Here is a 25,331-nt window from a genome sequence, read left to right on the forward strand (position 1 = left end):
AGGAAGTCCTACATTCCTTGAACAAGGACTTGAGCTCTGGAAAGCCCCTGAGAATCTCATCCCTCTAACAATTCTTTTCATTTCTGAAATACCCACTACGAGAAAGAATCCAATGTAGCTGCTCAAACTTTGATGAGCAAGGCAGAACATTGAGAAGCAACTGGGTGGGGCTTGCTTACGACTTTATGTTCAGTTACACGAGGTCATTCACCTCTTTCCTTTCACATTTTTCCAGTGTAATGATACTGTGTTCCCCAAAATATTGTGCACCCTAATGAATTTATCTGGGGTCAGAGAACAGAACAGCCACTAGATACAGAGGCCAGAAAATGGTGGCACACATGCCTTTAATCCTAGCATTCCAAAGGCAGAGATCCACCTGGATCTCTGTGAGTTCAAGGCCACACTGGAAACAGCTAGGCGTGGTAACAAGAGCCTTTAATCACAGGAAGTGATGGCAGGAAGCAGAAAGGTATTTAAGATGTGAGGATGAGGAACTAGCCTAGAAAAGCTTTTAGGCTTTTGAGCAACAGTTCAGCTGAGATCCATTTGGATGAGGACTCAGAGGCTTCCAGTCTAAGGAAACAGGATCAGCTGAGGAACTGGCAAGGTGAGGTAGCTGTGGCTTGTTCTGCTTCTCTGATCTTCCAGCATTCACCCCAGTAACTGGCTGAGTTTGTTTTTATTAATAAGACATGTTAAGATTCCTGCTACATTCCAGTTCCAACTTCCTGAGGTTATTCATATAAGATTATGAAATAGACTATATAGTGCTCCTGTACATTTCACCTTCAAATAAACAAACAAATAAAAAAGAGTATACCAGCAGATGGTTTTGGCGTGGTCTGTGCCGGGACTGGAGGAAGTCAGTTCATCATGTCGGCAGCTGTAGATACAGTTAATGCCACCCCCCTCCCTGTCAGGGTCAAAAGAGATGAGTTTGGAGGAGCCAAAGAAGATGACCAGAGAAGACTGGAGGAAAAAGAAGGAGCTAGAAGAACAGAGAAAACTGGGCAATGCCCCTGCAGAAGTTGACGAAGAGGGGAAAGATATCAACCCTCATATTCCTCAGTACATTTCTTCGGTTCCATGGTGCATTGATCCATCAAAGAGACCCACTTTAAAGCATCAGAGACACAGCCAGAGAAACAGAAACAGTTCAGTTCCTCTGGGGAATGGGACAAGAGAGGTGTAAAGGAGAATTCTATAACTACCAAATACCGAAAAGGGGCATGTGAAAATGGTGGGACCATGACACACAAGAAGAAAGATTGCTTTGAGAGGACACGTGGGGTTGGAGCTAAATTCACAGGCACAAACATCGCTCCGGATGAGTACATCCAGCCTCAGCTGATGTTTGACTATGACGGGAAGAGAGACTGGTGGAACGTCTACAATCCAGAAAAGCACATGAAAATCAGTGAGGAATACGCCAAAGTTGACCAGGCAAAACGAACATTGAAAGCTCAGAAACTACAAAGAAGAGTTCGCCTCTGGAAAATTAGTAGAACAAGCTAATTCTCCAAAACATCAGTGGGGAGAAGAGGAACCCAATTCTCAGATGGAAAAGGATCATAACAGTGAGGATGAAGATAAGTACGCAGATGACATTGACATGCCCGGGCAGAATTTCGACTCTAAGAGACGCATTACTGTTCTGAATCTCAGGATTCGCGAAGATATTGCAAAATATTTGAGAAACTTAGATCCAAATTCTGCCTATTATGATCCAAAAACTAGAGCAATGAGAGAGAATCCTTACGCCAATGCCGGAAAGAATCCAGATGAAGTGAGTTACGCTGGAGATAACTTTGTTAGATGCACAGGAGATACCATTTCAATGGCTCAAACACAGTTGTTTGCTTGGGAACCCTATGACAAGGGATCTGAAGCGCATCTCCAGGCCGATCCTACAAAACTAGAGCTGCTGTAAAAGTCCTTCAAAGTCAAAAAAGAAGACTTCAAGGAGCAGCAGAAAGAAAGCATCCTGGAAAAGTATGGTGGCCAAGAACACTTGGATGCCCCTCCAGCTGAGCTGTGGCTGGCCCCGACAGAAGACTATGTGGAGTACTCCAGGCATGGAACAGTCATCAAAGGCCAGGAGCGGGCTGTCGCGTGCTCCAAGTATGAGGAAGACGTGAAGATCTACAACCACACACACATCTGGGGATCTTACTGGAAAGAAGGCCGTTGGGGATAAAAATGTCACTCATTTTTCAAGTATTCCTATTGCACCGGAGAAGCTGGGAAGGAGAGTGTTAATTCAGAGGAGTGTATTCTAAATGATGCAACTGGAGAAGAATCTGTGAAGAAACCTCAGACCCTCATGGAGCTTCATCAGGAGAACTAAAAGAAGAGAAGAAGAAGAAAAAGAAGAGGAAGAAACACTGGAAGAGAAGTTCCGACAGCCACAGTGAGGACAGGAAGCACAAGAAACTGAAAAAGGCACTGAATGCAGAGGAGACCTGCCTTCTTCATGTCAAGGAGATCATGCAGATTGATGAGCAGAAGCGGCCTTACAACAGCATCTATGAAAGCCGGGAGCCCACTGAAGAGGAAATGGAGGCTTACAGAATGAAACGGCAGAGGCCAGACGACCCCATGGCCTCTTTCCTGGGACAGTAGTAACTAGTTAGGATCGAGTCCATACACAGCATGTTCATTCCAGCTCCTGCTGACTATAGATAGGAAACCTCATCTCTCTTTGTTGCAGCCTGGCATTAATAAAGCTTTCAGAAGTCTGAAATCGTTCTCCACAGTAAAGAAACAAAGAAAGCAAGAAAGAGCATACAGTTATGGGTTAAGGTTAAAATTATCCATTCTAATTAGATTTAGAAGAGACTGACTGTCTTCCCCTCAAGAGCACCTTGCAGAGCCTGGCACCTAAGAGTGGTAGAGGCAGGGGGATCAAGAGTTCAAGGTCAGCCGAGTGTGGTGGTACACACCTGCAATCCTAGCACTCAGGAGATGTTGCTGGAGAGCTTCTCTCCAGGTCCCACCAAGCCCCGCAGTCCCACAACCTACATATAAAATAATCACTCAGACGCTTATATTACTTATAAACTGTATGGCCATGGCAGGCTTCTTGCTAACTGTTCTTATATCTTAAATTAACCCATTTCTATAAATCTATACCTTGCCATGTGCCTTGTGGCTTACTGGCATCTTTACATGCTGCTTGTCCTGGCAGTGGCTGGCAGTGTCTCCCCCTCCTTCTTCCTGTTCCCCCCATTCTCCTCTCTCCTTGTCCTGCCTGTGCTTTCTGCCTGGTCACTGGCCAATCAGTGTTTTATTTATATAGAGCGATATCCACAGCAAGGAGATTGTGCAGGAGCCACCCTTAGCTACATACCTAGCTTGAGACCAGCCTGCATTACATGAGGCTTTGTCTCAAAGTAAAAGTCTGTGACTGTCCTAGGCTACAAAGCAAGATGGTCTCAAATTTAAGAAAAAAAGAAGTCATCTGTTCCATAGTTAGCTCTCTGTGTGCAGTCTGCTGGTCTCGTGATTATAGCAGCACCATGTTGGAGGCAGGTGCTCGCTCTTACAGCCAAAGCTCCAGTTCTTAAGTTACCAGCAATTCCAGTATTGACATCACTAATAACTCAATAATTGTAGTTCTTTTATAGGATTCAGTTTTGCCTTCTAAGATTTTCTTGGTTTTGAAAAACAAATATTCTATCTTCATCTGCATCACCAGAAGGAAATCTGCAAAGCATGTAAATATCTGTGTCCCCATAATCTGAATAAGAAATCTATTTTTCACTTGGTTGTTAAAAGAAAAAAAGAGTATACCACACCCCAGATTGGAAATGAACTAAAGTGTTCACTATTTGTCTGAAATTCAAAGCTGGCTGGGCATTTTTTTATTTCTCTTTTTTTTGTCGTGTCCTTTTGTTACATCTAAGAAGATGGAGATGGTTTTTAGGATTAGAGATCTTCTAATCCATCATCCCACATGTAATTCAAAAGTGACCAGTGAAGAAAGGAGAAAGTCCTTGATAAGAAATAAAACTGAAATTCTAAAGTGGCCTGAGGCAGGCTGCAATTATCCCCAAGAGAGAGTGGCGGTAAATCCAGGTGTGTAAATCAGGGTGTTCTACAAACCTCACTAAAGGGGGACACAGAGAGAAAGCAAAGTCTCATGCTGCTGAGTGCTTCCAGTTTCAGATGTTCTCAAAACACAACAAATTGTTGACACATGATAACCAAATGCAAGCAGGGATTGCCATTAACTCGATAACAAATACATCACTCTACTTGCACATCAATAACTACAATCCCTATAAACAGATGCAATGAGATATTTCTGGAACTGTATCTATGACATTCTTTGAGGACAGATACAAAACTTTTAATATGAATTCAGAAAGATCACTGTGGGCTAGAGACGTACCCAAGAGCTAGGATGGTGTCAAAAATAAGGACTCTCGTGCTCTTTTTCAAGGCTGCCCTATGGACACAGATACATGGCTAGATGTTCAAGTGGGGGTTTTGTGCCTACTGCCTTGATAGAATGTGCTGAAGATGCTGATGTTGCTGTAGTCTCTAAGGAGCTTTTGTGAAAGATGGATGTGCAGGGAGTGATACTTAAATACCAATTCAGTCATCACTGTGTTTTTAAACTGAATATCATTTTAAAGAATGAAGAACAAAGGTGTAAGAGAAGGCATAGCTTGTAACTTGGAAGCCTTCTCTAAAATGTTTGGTAACTCTTTAGAGAACTCAAAAAAACAAACAAAAACATCAGGCTCATCACCTATAATAGCTATAACATGAGATGTCTAAACCGTTTGTGACACAAAAATGTAAGAAATCTTGGATCTGCCCAGGAGATAAACTTTTTGGGCCTTGGTTAGAATGGGTCACTAAGAAGACTAAAGATTGGTACCTAAAATAAGAGAAATACTCTTTTCTCCTATGCCCCCAGGGAATGTCATGAACTAAAGATGCCTGTAATAAAATTCCATATGGAAGATCAAGAGATACCCCTGCACATTTATAAAAACAAAAGGCAATGCAAAAAAATATCCCACAGAATTCTCATGTTTTGATGACTTGATCAAAAAATATGTTTAGAAAGCATTCAAAGGTTTTAGAATTAATAGTCAAAGCCAATGGACAAAGGTCACAACTGTGCTCATAGGTGATCATTTTGAAGGCAACACAAGGTGTATGAATAACAGAGACTGACTGATGTGGGTTGAATGCTTATAGGATGGTTTCAATATGTCCACCAAAACTATGTGCTGGACAGTAATTCCCAATGTATCCACGTTGGGATATGGGACCTGTTGAAAAGTGATTAGGCTATAAAGATTCTGTCACCACAGCTTAATTAGGATCCTAACGGTAAAAGTGGGATCACTATAAAATAGCAAGTATAGTAATGTAATCCCTCCCTTTCTTCTCTGTGATAGTCTTACCTTCTGCCAGGACCATACTCTAGTACATTTCAGTGAATTACAAATTATCCAGCCAATAGTATTTTATTATAGCATCACAGAATGGATGAAGACAATTTATTTATCCATCCCCCCAAATTTCTGCTTCAATTGTATCCCCTAATGTGATAGTGTCAGGAAACAGACCTTTGCAAGGCAGTGAGTTGTGGATGAGGTCATGACAGTAGAGCCTGTGGTGAGAACAATGTGCTCCTCAGAAGTGTCACCAGGGTTTCCTATTTTCAAAGTGTGATGCAGCAAGACACGGCAGGAAAGATGCCATCAACAAGCCAGAACGAAGTTCTTTATCAAGAACTTAATCTACCAGTACTTTAATCTTGGGCTTTCCAGACTGTGTAACTATGATACATTAATATCTGGTGTTAAGCCATCTAGTATTTTCACTAGAAGCCCAAGTTGTCCCCTGTTCTGGGGTTAATGGGGTTAATTTGGAAAAATGAGGAGAGAAACATCAAAATCACTGACGAAAGATGAAAAGATCAAACCATTTGCAATCATGAAAATTCCTGGCTGGTTGTAAAATATGGCTGCTCTTTGGAACAGTGTTCACTTGATGATGTCAAAATGTCCTAGCTAGGGTTTACTATGGCTGTGAAGAGACATCATGACCACAGCAACCCTTATGAAGGAAACGTTTAATTATGGTGACTCACTTACAGATCAGAGATTCAGTCCACCATGGTGGCATGCAGGCAGGCACAGTGCTGGAGAAACAGCCGATTGTCCTACATCTTACAGGCAACAGGAAGTCAACTGACTGTCACACTGAGTGAAGCTTGAGAAAAAGACCACAAAGTACACCCCCACAGTGACACACTTCCTCCAGCAAGGCTACACCTCCTAATAGTGACACTCCCGATGAGCTTAGGGGGGCCAAATACATTCAAACTACCACACAAAGCCTAATAACAAGTAAATTCATCTGGTGTACACTGATTCCTGAGTAGTGCTTAAGATATGATTCTACTTTGGTAGGTGTTGAGCTCGTGAACCAGTAGGGTTCTACCAGAAATAAGGGGTAATGTGGAAGAATAACTTGGAAGAACAAAGAGAAACCTGTTTGCATAAGAAATTAAGAAAATGTTATTCAAGAAGGAGACAGCTTGGTCAGCAGCAGAGTAGAATAGCAATGCAAGCTTGTTGAGCAGAACACAAAGGGTTTCAACTCAGAAGGAAGTCAGCAGGTTTGACCTACCAAGTAGAGGTGTTCAGCTAGAACATAGTGAGAAATCAAGTTGCAGAAAAGAAGTTAAAGAGGGGGCCAAGGAAATGACTCAGCAGCAAAGGATGTTTGCTGTCACACCCGAAGATCTGAATAGGAACCACATAGTGGGAGGAGAGAATTGACTCTTGAAAGTTGTCTGCTGACCCACACACACATGCTGTATGCTGTGGTGGGCATGTGCACATAGTACACACACTCACCAAGGAGTAAAGTAAAAACCTACTCTTGAGAAAGAAATTATGCTACTACATAAGAGGAAAACATATAAGAAAATAAAAGTGATTGCTATGAAGAATGAATGATTGCATTCCATGTATCAGCCAACTGGCGGGAGAAAGGTTGCTTTAGGTACAGAGGACAGTGGCACTTTTACAGAAGAAAGGAAATAAAATAAATCCCCAGGGCCTTCCAAAAAGGAAAAAAAATAAAATTTAAAGTCTTGTAGAAAACAGTATGGTTGTGACACACAAACAAAGAATTCCTAGGTCTAAAAGCTCATGAGGCTACATGTGAAGAGAGAGACACACTTCTACTGTGTCCAAAGCAGCCCAATCCCTACATTTGAAATTCAGCAGGGCAAAGTAAAACACTTTTGTCTTCATCCTTGAAACTCCAAAATCATCCCTGAAGAGCAGGGCTATGGGATATCTTGTGCTCCTTCAATCTTTTGACCTGGAAAGGAATGGATCTACCTTTTTGTTTCTAAGAAGTGCTATGGGAGGGTCTGTATGTCAAATCTGTTGCTCTGATTGGTCAAGAAATAAAACACTGATTGGCCAGTGGCCAGGCAGGAAGTATAGGTGGGACTAACAGAGAGGAGAATTGTGGGAAGTGGAAGGCTGAGTGAGAGAGACACTGCCAGCTGCCGCCATAACAAGCAGCATAGGAAGATGCCGGTAAGCCACGAGCCACATGGCAAGGTATAGATTTATAGAAATGGATTAATTTAAGATATAAGAACAGTTAGCAAGAAGCCTGCCATAGCCATACAGTTTGTAAGCAATATAAGTCTCTGTGTTTACTTTGTTGGGTCTGAGTGGCTGTGGGACTGGCAGGTGACAGAGATTTGTCCTGACTGTGGGCCAGGCAGGAAAACTCTAGCTACAAAGAAGATTATATTAGTCAAGATTTTCAAGTGGAACAGAATCCATAAAATGAATATATATACATGAGATTTATTAGAATGGTGTACACGCTGTGGTCCAACTAGTCCAGCAATGGCTATCTACCAATGGAAAGTCCAAAACTTCAGTAGTTGTTCAATCCATGAGACTGTAGTTCTCAGCAGTCTTCAGTATATGCCATAATGCCAAAGAATTAGACTCTAGTGCCAGTGAAGGATTGGACTTGCTAACAAGGCAAGAGCAAGTTTCCTTCTTCCATGTCCTTTCTATAGGTTGCCAACAGAAGGTATGGTCCAGATTAAAGATGGATCTTCCTACCTCAAAGACTTGGACTAGAAGTGGCTCTTGCCACTTCAAATGATTTAACTAAGAAAAAAATCATTCAAAGATGTGCCCAGTCTTTTGGGTTTTAATTAATTCCAGGTGTAATCAAGTGGACAACCAAGAATACCCATAACAAGTTCACTTCTTGTCCACTTGACAAACAATAATAGCTCTTTATGTCATGCTTAATTTCCAAATGAAAACAAGAACCAGATCATAATAAGGCCAAACATGATATAACTATCACATGTACAACTGCAAATCCATTATAAATTTAGAATAGGTGGCAATGACCCTTGAGGGACATTCTTTTAGTATCTCAACCTTAAATATGGCAAACACTGATATTCTCTTCATTGATGTTTCATTACGTGAACCAAATATAACTGGCCAAAAAAAAAGTCAATGAAATGCTTCCTAATGAGTTGATTCTGCTCTACTCATAGATCAGTGCCTAGACCAGTTGTCATCAGAGAGGCTTCATTCAGCAGCTGATGAGAGCAGATGCTGAGACCCACAGTCAAACATTATAGAGCCCAAGTTGGAAGTCTTCACTGGGTTCCTCCTCTTAGAGCTCAGGGAACCCTGAGGGAAAAGGGAAGGAGGAATTGTGGGAGCCAGAGGGGTCAAAAATACTGGAGAGAGCATGGCCTGCAGAATCAACTAAGCAGGGCTCACAGGGGCTCACAGAGACTGAAGCAGCAATCACAGCACCTGCCTGGGTCTGTGCTAGGTCCTCTGCTTATATGTTATGGCTGTTGGCTTGGTGTTCTTAGATGACCCCTGACACTGGGAGTCAGGGTGTCACTTTTGCCTGCTCTTGGGACCCTTTTCCTACTACTCAATTGCCTCTCCCTGCCCTGATATGAGGATTTGTGCCTGGTCTTATTATATCTTGATGTAATCTGTTCATTTGATGCCCTGGGAGGCTTGCTCTTCTCTTGGATGAGGGTAGAAGACCTGGGGGTGGATCTCAGGGAGAAGGGAGATGGGGGAAACTGGGAGGAGTGAGGGAGGAGAAGCTGCAGTCAGGATATACTGTATGTGAGAAAAATAAATAAAAATCTTTAAAAAAAGAAATCAATCAAAGAAAGATAACACAAATACCTATACAAAAACATTTTTAATGAAATACAACAGAAATACTCCTATGGTTTTATAATCCTTGTTTCTGTAACTGGTCACATGGTCTTAGCTGGTATTTATAGCTACCTGCCTCTACTACCCATTCTGTACTTCCTCCACCCTCTGCAAGCACCTCAGCAGGTCTTGGTTCTTTTCCTAGTGGAGTGACCCACACCTTCCTTCCTGAAGGGTCTGTGCCCTTTGTCATCCCGCCTAGACTAGGCTGTTGTAGTTTCCCATTGACTTTGATCACAGGACACGGTAGCACCAAGAGATGCCCTAAAGGATTGCCTGTACTCCAAGCATAATCTTTCTTCCCTCTGTTGTGGAGAAGCAATCCAATTTCCTCATGGTAATCTGGATCAATCACCCCTCCTAACACTGTTATTCCTTTCTTATCTCTTGGTTTAATGGTATCAAAAGTCCAAAGTGATGGGGGAAGTCTTAGCCTCCAGGTCAATAGATTGTTTGTTGTGGCTCCTGGCAGCTCTCCACTCTGGAACCAAAACTTCTAGGCCAGCAGAACTTAAGGTCACAGGAACAGGAAGCAAAAAAATTTTCATAGTGGGTTACTAAGGGTCATAGTGAGTAGAACTATTATTCTCTTTTCTACCCCTTGATTCCTGGATTATTACAAAATGAACATTGAACATAATTAATAAACTGGCTCACAAATGAAGTAATTGTATCCTTATATGAGAAGACTATCAGTCTTTATATCACATTACAAAATCTTCCACTAATTAGAAACTCCATTTTTAAAATTATATTTACTGTTAATGTGTGAAGGTGCATGATGATGTATATATGCACACATGTGCCATGTGCATGTGTGGAGGCAGAGAACAGTTTTGTAGAATCAGTTTTCTTTAAGTTTACATGCATTCAAGGAATCAGAAACAGGTCTCCAGTGTCGCATGGCAAGCACCTTTGACCACTGAGCCATGTCACCAGCCCCCTATCAGAAGCTTTTGTTTTCATAATTATTGTATTTATTCTGGTATGCTTTCAAATTATAAAAGAAATATGTGCTGATTTTAACATGGAGGATAATAGAAATATTGTAAAGAAAAAATAACAATGCTTATACCCTCATCACCTTTTTCAAGTTTGGATAACTAGTATTTGTAGCTGTAAAAATTCATGCGTTTTGTTTTCATAGACAGATGTGATAGATAAACTTGTAACATATATACATATATGTGACACCTTACATAGGCACATAAAAACTAAAAAAATTAAAAAATAATGTGTCAGAGAAAGAAAAATATCAACCCTAGTAGTAAAAATATATTATTAAAATATGGTCTTAAATTAAGAATTGTATCTTGTATCTTAAGATTACTGTTAACAATGACTCTTTATAATTCTCTTTATAGTCCCTATACGTTATATGATTGATGATCCAATAATGTTCTAATGCATCTTACTTTAGCAAAACAGAAACTTTGTATTGTTGTTTTTATAATGATTCCTATTTCAAACATCATCAGACAGAACATGTGAGCAGTGAAGACATCTTGTGAACATACTTGTTCTTTCAAAATCATGACTTTCTTCTAAACAAGAATAAATGAAAGAGAAAAGTGAGAGGCTATAATTTTCATTCTGATTTATATTTAAGGCAAAAAGTAACAATAGGTGTCGATGTTCAATTATTCAAGTATGTTAAATTTTGATTGCTGGCCTGACATAGAATCATTATTGTACAATAATCTTTGTGATGATATCCATGACCTTAAGTCATATTTTAATGAGACTTGGGGAAATATGAGAAATAATATGGTTGAAATAATTTAGTGATTTTAATGAGGAAACATCATAGTGTCAAACATAAGTAAATGTGTGAAATTATCTTTTCATTATTAAGTGTGATTGTTGAAATTCAGGGGTCATCTACATGCCTAAGTAACTCCAGCAGTTGGAAATTCTAATCATTTTATAACTGAAACTGTAAATAACTATTATGATATTAAGATATGCTGAGAAAGGTCTAAAAGATGTCTCTTTAATCTGGTCTAAGAAAACAATAACTCATCACAATAAAAATAAATGCTGAAAATGTCATTTATATATCTTTGAATTCTTAAAAAAATTTAATGTAGTTTTATGACTAATAAATAGCAACAAATTGACCCAAATTTAAGTATACATCATTGTAAGTTTTTGTTTGTTTGTTTAGTTTGTTTTTTGTATAAACAGGGTTGTGAATCAGCAAGTTGCATGGGCCTTGCCAAGTTGACTTATTGCTAAATTGACTTATTGCTAATTTGTCTTATTGCTAATTTGACTAAGTTGACCGTTGGTCGTTTGACTTATCCGAAATGGTTACCCTAACACACTATACTTCCTTGTTTTTCTAGTACAGTGAAAGTGCTTTACAGGCAGGAGCCACTGCTTATCTTAGCCCCATGACCTGATACCTCAGCATGCCCAGCAGCACTTGCTGAGTGAACCTGGACTGTAAAAAGAAGTTCTAGGCTTGCTTCTTGGGATGACTCAATGGGTAAATCTCAAATTACTGTTATTTTATTTTGTTACATTTTGTTTCTATCATATTAATTGACCCTGATCCCAACTGCATAAGTCACACAGTACGAAAAATAACACATTATATTATAAATAAAATGTATTGCTGATATATACTACCATTAAGTTAGTGTTGCATAAAAGGAGCAAATGTTGCCTTAGTATAAATTGAATGTGTTAAGACAGACACCTGAAAATCAATTCTATCACCTCCACCCAACCACATATAATCCATCACTCTGCCATATACACAGCTGTGAATTTCTCTCATAAAACAACACAGGTGTGCCAGGAATTATATCAATATTTTTTAACAGAACATTCCTAGACCACGGACCTGATTTGCCTTGCAGGGAGCCCTGGGAAACAGCTTGTACTGGGAGCTCATTGGTTTATTTCTGCTCCTAAAGCATTTCTTCCCTACCTCCTCCATCCTTGTTTGACTCACTGTTTAAAGTGCTTCTCTAGTCTCTCCAAGTATTAATGTCCTGGCTTACAACCTGAAATCGAACTCACACAAGACTTCCTGTTTCAGGATGCATCTCCAGCACATGCACCAAGCATCACCAGATCCTCAGGTCTGCGAAGACTCTAGTTTTGCCTGTTCTGCTTCTTACATTCCTGATAAAGCTTCATTAAGTGTTGGCTGAACAACTGATGCCTAAGAAGTACATGAGTCCAAAAACACCATTAGCAAGTGAGGCTGGCACTTCACATTGTCCACATGGCTAACACCTTTTAGTAAGTTTTCCTATTTTCTTTTTTTCCTAATCCACCATTGTTCTTTTACTCTCTGAATAAATAGGTCACTATTTTTTTGTCACTAGATATTAATAAAACAAATGTACAAAGCACTGCAATACTTTCTCATACTGACTGATAGGATGCATTTTCTGGATTTTTACTCTTTAAGAAATGACTTCTCGGGGCTGGAGAGGTGGCTCAGTGGTTAAGAGCACTGACTGCTCTTCCAGAGGTCCTGAGTTCAATCCCAGAAGCTACATGGTGGCTCAAAACCATCTGTAATGAGATCTGGCACCCTCTTCTGACCTGCAGATATACATGCAGACAGAATATTGTATACATAATAATAAATAAATCTTTAAAAAAAAAAAGAGAGAAAGAAATGACTTCTCATAAGTTAGTACGTTGACCTGCCTCTATGAAAGTTGTTTTTCAGACCATTTAACTATGCACAAAAAGGTACTTTGTGAACTTTTAATTTCCAAAAATATCCTCATAGTAACAGAAATCTTGGGTTAAGCAAGTATAAGCAAAATTTATTTAGGGTCTAATAAAATCTTAATTAAAAATTGTTATTGAGTGCTTTCTATATGAGTCAAAATGCCAGGCATTGTGAGATGTAGAAAGATACATGGGGTAATCTCTCCAGTTTCAGAAGTTCAGAGATTACAAAGGGTTCAAGACAGTTACTAGAAGGTATAAGATGAGTTATGATATTTCCGCACAATACACAAAGACCTCCCAGTTGAGAAAAAAGCTATAAACATGCAAATTATCAAAAAAAGAAAAGCAACTGAATGTGTAAACATCAATCAAGGTAATACAATAAATCAAAAAGTACCTCAAATACACATATTTTTCTTTCAAATTACAAAAATTTATTTTAATTATCACACACAAGTTTATATGAAGACTATGCTATAGTGACATACTAGGTTCTTTTTGAAATTTTTTATGTGTGGGGGTGTTTTACCTGCACACATACCTGTGTACCACATGCATGCCTGATGTTCATGGAGGCCCAAAGAGGGCATTGGCTACCTTAGGACTGAAGTTACAAATGGTCGTGAGCCACTATGCAGGTACTGGGAATCTAACCCAGGTCCTCCAAAAGAGCATCCAGTGTTCTTAACCACTGAGCCATCTCTCCAGTCTCCCTCTCCCACCAAAGAAGGTTAATGTTAGATACACTTAATAAGCTAAGCTTTGCTGTTAAATTAGAACTGGAAATAAAAAGGTAAAATCCTGCAAATAAAATAGAGATTAATTCTGAATTTAAATACATTAGCCCTTGGCAAGTGGTCAACTAAATAACTAATTATCTTGAAAAATTAACTGCCTGCTTAAGTGGAGGGCCACACCCCACCACCTGTCCTTTCGCAGTCCACACAGTTGTCCCATGTCTCCTAAACTTCTCAACTGACTCAGTGGTCTTATTTAGGAGCTTAAATAGACACACACATATTCTTTAATATTCAATTGATTATCTATTCACTCTATAAGCACAGAACAAATGATAACTTTGTGCTATGGACTATGTTAGCATTTATAAAAATTAAAAAGGAAAGATATATACTCATCAGCCAGTCAATCTCCCCTTCCTCTTCACTTGCCCCAACTCCAACATATTGCTTGACTTATGGAAATACTTAGCTAAACCTATTCCTTGTGCTTAGACTTAGTCCTGGGATGGCAGCACTAAAATTAAAGAAAGAAACTGAATTCTCTTAAGAATTGTCAACTCTGGGTTCCACCTGATGATTTGGAATGTCAGCCTTAAAGTTTGAGAAATAGAGTAGAAGGTGAATTTTAGTTACTGTGATGGTAAACCTTTACAATATAGTGAGAGTCTTGGGCCAGAAAGAATTATATAAGTGAGTCATGCCTATATTATTTCCATATCCAGGAATGCCTGACCTAAATGAGGAATTCCAGAACAGCATTCAGTATTCAGATGTAGTCTCTATACTGCAATGAACAATGGTTTTCTCTTAACCATACCTTATTTAGCATAACAGCTTTATATTAATGAGTCTTTTAGAAAAGAGAGAAGTGTCTGCACCGGGAAGTAGGGGTGAGGAGGCAGGAGTGACAGAAATTGACCTAGAATGTAGTTTAGAGTAAAAGATGCAGGCAGGCACCCAGTTTGTCATCACCACTGGCAGGAATAATCAGAAATGTCAGATGTGACACTAACCTTAAGGTGTGTGGGATGGTCTTGAGCTATTTTATTTTGACATGAAAGGAGCCTCAGAGGCCTGGAAACTTTCATCTTGTTATTGTGGCTCCGATCCTTTCTTCACATCATTCTTATTTAGATCACAGTGACCTCTTTAAGTGGAATGTGAGCACATACATGTAGGAGCATGTTAAATCAAGGAGAAAAAGAGACTTCACAGGAGCAGGAAAGGATGATTTTTGATTCATCATGAGAAACAATTGATTGTAAGTGAAAGCTAAATAAATGACTTGTTATGTGGGTATCTCTAACTGTAAATAATTTAACTCATCTGTGAACCTGTAAGCTATAACACTGACTGGACTGACCAGATGTGCTGACCGGTGCAATAGTGGCATGAATATTATCTTAGTAATCAAGCATTTCCTGACTGGATCTAAGGTCTGCTCCATGAGTGGATGTGGTGCTGTGTTCCCCAAAATCCGTGCACCCTAATAAACTTATCTGGGATCAGAGAACAGAACAGCCACTAGACATAGAAAATAGTGACACACACGCCTTTAATCCTAGCATTCCAGAGGCAGAGATCTGCCTGTGAGTTCAAGGCCACACTGGAAACAGCCAGGCATGGTGACACATGCCTTTAACCCAGGAAGTGAGTCTTTAATTCCAGGAAGTGATGTCAGGAAGCAGAAAGGTATATAAGGCATGAAAACCAGGAACTAGCCTGGTTAAGCTTTTAGGCTTTTGAGCAGCAGTTCAGCTGAGATCCATTTGGATGAGGACTCAGAGGCTTCCAGTCTGAGGAAACAGGATCAGCTGAGAACTGGCGAGGTGAGGAAGCTGTGGCTTGTTCTGCTTCTCTGATCTTCCAGCATTCATCCCAATAATTGGCATCAGGTTTGATTTTATTAGTAAGACCTGTTAAGATTCGTGCTATAAGTGGAACCCATACCTGGCAACATTAAAGGGCCCCAAAGCATGTAGCTACTACATAGGTGTTGGCCCTAAACAAGAACCCCATACTATTATTTTGTTAAACTGATATAGTATTAAAATGACTCCTAATGACTCACTGCTACACTTATAATTCAGAGCATCTCCCAAACCTTATCAATAAAGAAGCTTCTCCTTGAATTTGATGGCAATCAATTATAGATACTTTGTGCTCAACTGGTCAATGCACAGAGAACAAGAAACTGTGAAGTGCTGAGCCCTGATTGGACACATGTCACACTCCTCCCACTCAAGACTCAAGGCTCCCATCATGAAAAGACTCTAAGAGTCAGAAGTGGTAGATAACATCAAAGAAACAATTTTTTTCCAGACACAACCTGGAAGATGAACAGGAACTCGGTGATTGTGGTAATATGTACAAGACATGAACAAACTCAACCAAGACAAAATCCCAATGTAGAGTGGGAGAAGGTGTGCACAAAATCCCACCACTAGCTAAGGAGCTATTAGTATTTTATAGCTAGTGGGAGAAAGTGAGTCAGTGTTCTTTAATGAGTAGGTTGGCCACACCCCAAGGGAGGCCCCATTCCCATGTCTACTTGGGCAACACAAGTGGATTCAGGAGAAGAAGACAAAACAGAAAGAAGAAAACTAAAAGTTGGGGATGAATATGTTCAAAATACACTGTATGAAATTCTCCACAGATTGATAAAAACATTGTTTTAGAAAGTTACCTTATCAGAGTCCTTCTCTATCACACCCTCCACTGCCATGATGTCTCTCGTTCTTCCATGCACTTACTGCCACCAAATATATGATATATATACTTTTTAAATTGGTCTCTTGCTGCCTATTCATTGACAGGAGTTGAGGGTCATTATCTATTTCATTGACTCCTTTTCGTAAGTACCTGAAGAAATGCTTAATCAATCAATTTTAGTATCTGAAAGTTCTCCGATATTCTCTGATAGTTCCTTACTTGTTCAAGACAAAACCATAACCAGAATTAGTACCAAAAATGTTTGTGGGGGTTGAATATAAAAACATGATTCTCTACAACCTTGTTACTAAACTCTTGCCATTTATGATACGATGTATAGAGTAAAAATGATTTGCATACTACCAAAGGAGGGCTGTTTATAATTCTATACCCTCTCAAATGCAAACTATAGAACCAAAGACTATGTAACAAAGCCTGACACAGGAGAAGAAATTAAATCGGGAAATGAACAGAGTCTCATATGCATTAAATTGGATTCTATATGTTAGCAAAATGTAATTATCCTACAAATGGAAATTGTTCATCAGTCTATAACTTGATTCTGCAAAATTTAAAAAGATATTATATATGTATGTGATGTGTCATATATGTAAGATTTGGATATGTATATTTATGAAACTATATGTATATATAGTAACTATATATGTGTGTATATATATACATATATATATATATGGGTGAGCTATATAGGTTGCCACATCAGTAACTGAAAACTCCCATTTCTTACTTGAACTTCTAAAATAAAACAATACCCAGCTCTAGAGGATGAGAATGACTATAGTTCACAGAACACTCTGTTCTCTGAGCTGTGCTGGTATTATACACGATTATGTAACAATTTTGTACAGTAGATCTTGCTTTCTTATTATGATTATACATTTGAAAAGCAAGAGTAACAGAGGTATGAACTTGTTCCATTAAATTGAAGTTATCAGAGGACATCTGGGCTCCTTCTGAACTTGTGGTTATATTAATCCATTTAAGATTAATGAATTTAATTGAGCTCTCGCTACACTCAGGTATGGTATAGGAGTTTAGCAGTCAATAAAACAGACTATGAAACTGACAGAAATAAATGATTGGATCAATAAATAAGTGGAAGAAGAGGCAAGTCACTCATAAATTAATTCCAAATAGCTTATATAAATATTCCCTGTTGAGGACTGGAGAACAGCTCCCTTACCCCTGGAGCATAGGCTGTTTATTGGCTCAGCAGTTTTCTAGCAAGGAATAGCATGTGGAAGGGGAGAGAGGAGGCACAAAACCTTCCCAACAGGAAAAACAGCCCCCACTACCTCAGGCAGGGAAGCATCACCAGTGTTAGCCATGTAGACGGCATGAGCATCTGACAGGACCTGAGGAGAATGGCAAGCTCGTCTTTGAATTCCCCTTCCCAAAACAAATAGTCAAGTCTGATCATGAAGCAACCCCCACCATGAAAGATAGTACATCAAACACCTGACCAGAATTCCTTAAAACTATAATGGTCATCAAAGTCAGAGAGCATTCACATAGATCAGAAAATGTGAGAACAAATGTAATATAGTGTCCCGAATGAGATCCTGGGGCAGGAGAATAAAAGGCATTAGGCAATAATCAGTGAATTCTGGGTAAGTGTGGAGTTGAAACTCTACAAGTGATGGTTTTTTGGTTATGACAAATATGCCATAGTAATGTGAAATGTTAACACTGAGGAAAATCAGAGAAGGGGGAGATAGGAACTCTGTTTTGCAAGTTTCTATCTAGTTATTCTAAAACCAAAAATTAAATACACACATGCACACACACACACACACACACACACACACACACACACACACACACATATTCAGTATCTTGAACAAGAATACAAAGCAGATATATTTCCATTCTTAACCAAGTACCTTTATTGATTGCCTCCCCAAGTGCTGTAAAATGAACACACACACACACCCAACACAAACACACAAAATAGTCAGACTGGAAGCATGAAGACAGTAGTTTAACTTGGAAGAGTCAGGGTGAATCTACTGACTAAGCTGAAGAAACTGGGGATCATAATCACCCAGATGAAAGATGTTGGCTCCCCTAACTTCAGGGCTGGATGAGGGCTTCTGAATGTCCCTTCCTCGGTAGGAGAAAAGGTTCATTAAGAACCTGTTCCTTGAGGTGAAACTCAGAAGAGATTACACTGAAGATAATGGGAGTAAACTTAACTAGGGGAGCCATGGGAGTAGGAAAAAGGTTGCAAGAGACCCCTTGGGGCTCAGGGAAAGAAAAGCTATTCTGCTCAGTGGAACGTGATGGAAGGAACCTGGGAGCAAATCCCCCAACTGGGGGACACACAGGCATGAATGGCACTACGGTCTCTAAGGTACCATGTGGACATGGTACACCAGATTTATGAGGGTTTGCTGGCATTAATTAAATCTCTCCCCACAGCCTGTGTTAACAATGTTTGCTTGTTAGTATGTGCATTTCCTCCCCCTCCTCTGGGACAAACTGGTGGTTTATTTTTTTTTTTAATCCTTTCATAGTACAAACTTGTACTCTATATCTCTGAAGTCTTGAAAGTAAGCATACATGTATAATTCTGGATTTAAGTGAAGCCCTAACAAGGAAATCGGGACTACAGGAAGCAGCACCACAAGGCATATATTGGATTTTTACCTATATTATTTTTTGTCTCTTGCCATATCTACATTAAACCAAAGAACTGATTTAGGAAAAAAATTTTTGCTTTGAAAATAAGATCTGTCTTTTGTTTTTAAGAACCAAGAGACATACTCGAGGCAAAATAAAAATATATATCTTTCTCCTGGGCTCTGATCATTTACAGCTCTTATGTATGATTGCTTTCCCCAGGTGTAATAATTTATTGCCTATTAGTTCACTATATCGAAGGCTCACTTTCTCTCTTTGACTGCATGGGTGACTCCATTAGTGGTAATGAACTGTTTCATGGGTAATCACACCATCAAGACCCATCCACCTAAACCCTAAAGCCTGAAACCTCAGCTGTTTGTCCTGCAGAGAGAAAAAGAGCAATGACCTGCAAAAAGAGATCTGAGAACCTCTGGAGATATTAAGTTTAGGCTTAATAGTGAGTCATTAATAAATAAGATGCAGTACAATTATCAATATGAAGCACATTTAATAATTAATGCCTTGCAAACAAAAGAGAAATGAAATACTAGGTAGAATTAGGCAGAGGTTATATTCAGTTCCCCTTGAAGAGCCTGCTTTGAAGGAGAATTCGCAAACTGTTTAAAATTATGAAAGAACCATTTCCCCAAAGCCCCAGTGGAGAGCCACTTTGCAATTGGTATTCAGAACACCGGTCTACTTCTGGGCTCACAGGCATTCTCTGTGCTCCATTCTGAAGGTACAACTTCTCCCACTTAGTCACAACTTTCTATCTTTCAATGAAGTACCAAAAGGTTCAGGTGTATGTGTGTGATCAATTAAAATGATTAAAGTTCTTAAAAATATGTCACCTTATATCTTTTATTCTTACTATCTTGGATTTTTAGGGTAATGTATATTGACGATGAATTCCAAACTCTGTTGACAATTCTATTTTTCAGTGGAATAAGATGAAACAACAAACATTTATTCTTTACGGAGGTAGATTGATATGGAATTCTCTACATAACCTTGTGTGGTCACTTTTATTAAGTTCAGTTTATAGAGCAGAGGTTTCAGCCTTGGATAAGCTAAGACACTTGCCTAAGATCAGCAGTTGTGGATTGTGAGTTCTGAGAAATTCGTTCTGGTCTTCTGAGGCATAAGAATCTCGTCCTCAGACTCCCAAGTGACTACATCTAAAGTAATACATTTATTTAAATGTCATCCTTGATCAATTGCCCACAATGTTTGTCAGTTATGCTGTCAGTGGTTTGGAGACCAAGGACAGTAGGACTTCCCCAGTCATGATTCAGAAAACTTTAGCTACTGTCTGGTATTTCTGGACAATCAAAGCTTCCACCATTGCTCATGAGCCTGGCCTTTTTACCAGCCTATGACTTCTGCAGGAGCCTCTCAGCAAAACTGAGAGGTTGACTGACAGGTTCTTCCCATTGCTACCATCCAAGCAGGAGCTGTTCTGACCTTCAGAATAGTATGCTTTAGACCAGAATAAAATCAAAATGGCACCTCAGGGTATGTGTTGAGTTTCTCAGCTCTAATGTGTGTGTGAATGCTTTAATCTCTTGGTCTTTTAGATGACCAACCATTTACTAGACCTAAGATCTCCTTCAGAATGAAGTGTTCATGTCATCCTGAGCCACCTTTACCATCCATGCTTCCAGGGGTGAATTGGACTTTTTTTCTACCTAACATGTTGTGGCTCGCTGTGAATAAAATGGGAAATTCATTCATTCCACATTAAATACATGGATTTATGTTTGAATTTCAGAGTCTATTCACTCACCAATTCCATTTATATTGCCTAAATTTTACAGTCAAATTTTACTGAAACTACATTGTAAGGTAACAGTAATAAAAATCAAATTCATTAGAAATTATTTTGCAATAATAAAGCATTCAAACTTCCAAGATTTGAGACACCATAGAGTGAGCCTTTTTGACAAACTCTTAGTAAGTACTGAAGACTAGAAATTAGATAGCTTGAGACATGTAGGATTCTTAAAATCTGGATTATAGTTTTTATTAAATACAGGTATATCCAATGGAACATTTCTTTTCTTTCTTCTATTTATTCTTTGGCAATGCCATACATGCAAATAATGGATCAGTCATATTCATACTATAATCCCCCTTCCATCTCCCACACCCAAATCATCACACGATCATCACTCCTTCATGTCCACTCTATTACTTTTATAGCCAATTAAGTCCAATTAATGCTGCCTCCTGGAATGTTGACTAATCTTGGCCTCATCTTGTGTAGGTAACCATAGCTGCAGAGTTCACAAACGTGGTGATCATGGCATGTCACAACAATATACCTTCCAGTCCTCCTGATATTACATTTTTTGACAGGGTTTCTCTGTGTAGCCTTGGCTGTCCTAAAACTCAGAGATCACCTGCCTCTGCCTCCTGAGTGCTGGGATTAAAGGTGTGCACCACCACCGCCCAACTGCTGTACTGCTGTTACGTCCTTTATGTCCCCTCTTCGCTTACATTCCTTGAGCCTTGGGAGGGAGCTGATGACTCATTTATAGCTGAGCACTTAATAGTAACTTATTTTTAGTACTTTCACCAGTTATCAGTCTCTGCATTAACTCCTGACCACAACAGAGAGAAGTTTCTCTGGCCAAGGTTGAGGGCAGCACTAATTGATGTAGATAAACATAAATACTCAAAAGACAGTTTAATATCATGGACTTTTTTTGGGGGGTTGTTTGTTTGTTTTTTTGTTTTGTGTGGGTTTTTTGTTGTTTGTTTGTTTGTTTTTTTAGCAAAACAACAGTAGCACACTCCTCTTTAGGGCCTAAAACACCCCCAAGCTACAGGCTTTTAACTAACTTTAAAGAATTACAGTCTTCTGTAGAATTCCTTCCGTGGAACAACCCTTAAATCTGAACCCAAAGCAGTTGGTTATCCCATAATATTTGTGCCGCTATTGCACCAGTGGATACATCGTGCCCTGCAGGTCCCACATCATAGCATTCAGGGTTCACTGCTAGTACTACCATTGACATGTTTTCTCCTTCAGCAGCCTGCAACCACACTTTCTGACACTGTGAAAGCTGACCAGCAAAGAGGAATTTTTCAAGTCAGTTCCAACCTGATTGCTTTATGTGCTGTAACCAAAATCTCTTCAGGTTATGTGGGCATCTAGTTATGTGAGCAACCAAGAGCAATGGCTAGTAATGGCATATTTATTAACAACCAAACATAATTTAAGCTGAAAATAAATAGATGAATATTGCTATGTTTTACCAGTCTAATACATTTTAATGCTTAAGGATGAATAAGCAGACACACTTTTTTTTAATCTAGAATGATTTCTCTCTAATAAAATTGAATAATACAAGGAAGCCTTAGAGCTTAGAAATTCCCCTCTCAAAGGTCAAACAGGCAATTGGTGCCATCTACTATAATCAGAAAGAAGACAAGCAAAATCATCACTGGTGATATGAACTTGGTATAAAGAATCTACCGCTCAAAACAAAAGTAAGCTTGCATCCCCTATATTTGTACTCTCTCAAAACACCACATTCAGCTTCTTTTAGGAAATTCCCTGTACTCTGTGGCACCTGTGCTAGCTCTAGTCATCTCTCAGAGTTCAGTTCCTTGGATTTTCTTCCTGAAGCAATTGATACTAAATTCTATAAAATGTACAGATATGCCGGGCAGTGGTGGCGCACGCCTTTAATCCCAGCACTCGGGAGGAAGAGGCAGGCGGATCTCTGTGAGTTCGAGGCCAGCCTGGTCTCCAAAGCAAGTTCCAGGAAAGGCACAAAGTGACATAGAGAAACCTTGTCTCAAAACAAACAAACAAACCAAAAAAATGTACCGATGTATCCCTAGCAATAGGCAAACATCAGTCTTTATATCCACAGATAAGTGAACTCTCCACCTCTCATCATGGAAACTTCTCTTTGCAACAGAAGGAGACCACTAAAGAAAACCACAATGAATCAAACTGTGGAGTTGTGGAGCTCAGTCCTAATTGATACACCTACAAAACATCCCCACACTTAAGGCTCAGGGAACATGTAGAAGATGGGGTGGAAAGGCTGTGAGGGACAGGGGATCAGGAAGTTTGCTATAAAATTGTTTCCTAGTAATATCAGAAGCTATACCATAAAGTCTCAGCAACATGACTGCCCAAATGTGAGCTGAACAAGAAAGATGCCCACAGACACCAAAGAGGATGGGGGAAAACCCACAATGCCTCAACCCTACACAAAGACCTATATATAAGGAATTGAGGAAAGCTGGGAGCTGGGGAGGTGGTCTTCACCAGGGAAAAGCACACCAATTGGCTGTCTAGTACCATATGGTCGGTCCTGAAAATATAAATACATTTAATATTATAAGTGTTGAACAGGTTATATTTAAGAACATACACATACATACATATATTCATGTAATAACAATTAATAAATAGATCATGAATTTGAAGAGTAGAGAGAGTATATAGGAAAATTTGGAGGGAGCAAAGGGAAGGAAAAATGTTGTAATTAATTTTTTAATCTCAAAAAAATAGAATTGGCATCTAAAAATGCATGCTTGTATTGCAAAAATAAATCTGTGACACAAGCATGCATCTTACAGTCTAAGGTAATAGAAATAAGTCCGTATCACATTCTCTTCTCTTACATGTGACTCTGTGCTTCATGAGTGCGGAAGTGTCTTCTCCCACATGACTCCTCTGTAACAAGGGACTAGAAACATACTGCTCTCAATAAGGGCTTGCAGGCTGTCTTCTAGGACAACATTAAATAATTCTCTGGTTTTATATGTGTGCTCTGCTTCTATAGTGCTGCATAATCATTCCCTTAGATGTGTTTTATAGCCTTAGAACTCAACTGTGGTGGTTTTGCTGTTAGGAAAATATTCTCCATTTCCTACTGATTGATCCAAAAATGCTACATTTCATTAAAACTTGTCCCTAATTAACACCTTGTCCAGAAAGCCCCACTGAAGCTCTTGTCTCTCCACACCTGAATGCCCCATAGTATTCTTCTGTGTTCTATATCGGACATCTTTTCTCTGCAAGATGTTAGGCTTCCTTCAGGGTAGGGGAGGCAACAACTCCTGTCTTTGCATCCTCCACAACGACAAGCACATTAAAATTAAGGAATATGGGTTGTTTTTGTGTCTGACTGATATGTTTTGCCACAATTTATAACCTCTTTAGTCTTCAATTATCTGGATTATCATGTGCTTTATAGCCACCCCCAAATGGCTTTTTTTCTTTAAGATTTAAACACACAGAGAGTCTATAAATAACTAGACTTTCTTAATATGTGCCAACCACTTCTCTTTTTTAAAAGAAGTTATTTTTATGTGTACGAATGTTTGTCTGTATGCATGTATACACACCATATGCATGCATGGTGTTTGTGAAGTCCAGAAGAGGATGTTAGACACCCTGGAATGGGGTGGTGGTAAACTTCTCTATGGCTTGCTGGGAACTGAACCCATGTGCTCAGCAGTAGCAGTCAGTACTCTTAACCACTGAGTTTTCTCTCCAGTTCTCATTCTCTTACCTTTACAATAAAATGTTTTAAGAGGTTTTCAATGCCTGAGGACTTTAGAGTATTTTTTTTAAACCTTTCTTCCTAAGTTTTCCTAATTCATATTTGGCCACAGTTCTCTTATCTAAAATGCAAGGAGTCAGAGAGTATGCTATGTCTGTCTGTCTTTCTCCATAGTGCCAAATGTGTTTAGATTAACTTTATCCTGCTGAGAGGACAATAGTAAAAGCCTCCAAACTGACTCTGCTGCATCCTTCTGCTCTGTGGATGTATGCACTGATTAAGCACTGACGTATGTAGGTTCTGAAAGTCCTACCCACAAGAAGTTGTGTCTTCAGACTTCAGAGCGATGGAGCATCAGGTTGCTATTTTCTCCCTTTTACATCTGGAGATTATTCTGGCAACTATATTTCCTGTTTTTAAATTTGCAGCGCAGAGAAAAGCATAAACAATTTTGATCTTCCAAAAAATGATTACAATTAAAATAATAACTAAAGACTTTGTTTTGCTTGTTTTACCTTAAGAGATTATAAGAGTTCAAACTGGGTATAATCTTTTAAAAGCAGCATTAGAGTTTATTAAGGGGAGGTGTTTAGGGATGGGGAGATGGTTCAGTCGACATCATAGTAAAGGAAGACCTGCATTTGATCCCTAGAATACAAGTTAAGCAGTCTTGTGATAACATACATGTGTAATCCCAGAACTGGAAAGCCAGAGGTGGGTAG

At 39.2% G+C, this 25,331-nt stretch overlaps 1 pseudogene; it reads left to right on the plus strand.

The window, feature by feature from the left end:
• Positions 1 to 876: 876 nt before the first annotated feature.
• Positions 877 to 2,729, plus strand: LOC128105706 (pre-mRNA-splicing factor SLU7-like; annotated as a pseudogene).
• Positions 2,730 to 25,331: the final 22,602 nt, after the last annotated feature.

The sequence above is a fragment of the Peromyscus californicus genome, unplaced genomic scaffold (genome assembly GCF_007827085.1).
Source record: "Peromyscus californicus insignis strain IS unplaced genomic scaffold, ASM782708v3 Scaffold_9__1_contigs__length_137607984, whole genome shotgun sequence".
In the NCBI taxonomy this organism is placed as follows: domain Eukaryota; kingdom Metazoa; phylum Chordata; class Mammalia; order Rodentia; family Cricetidae; genus Peromyscus; species Peromyscus californicus.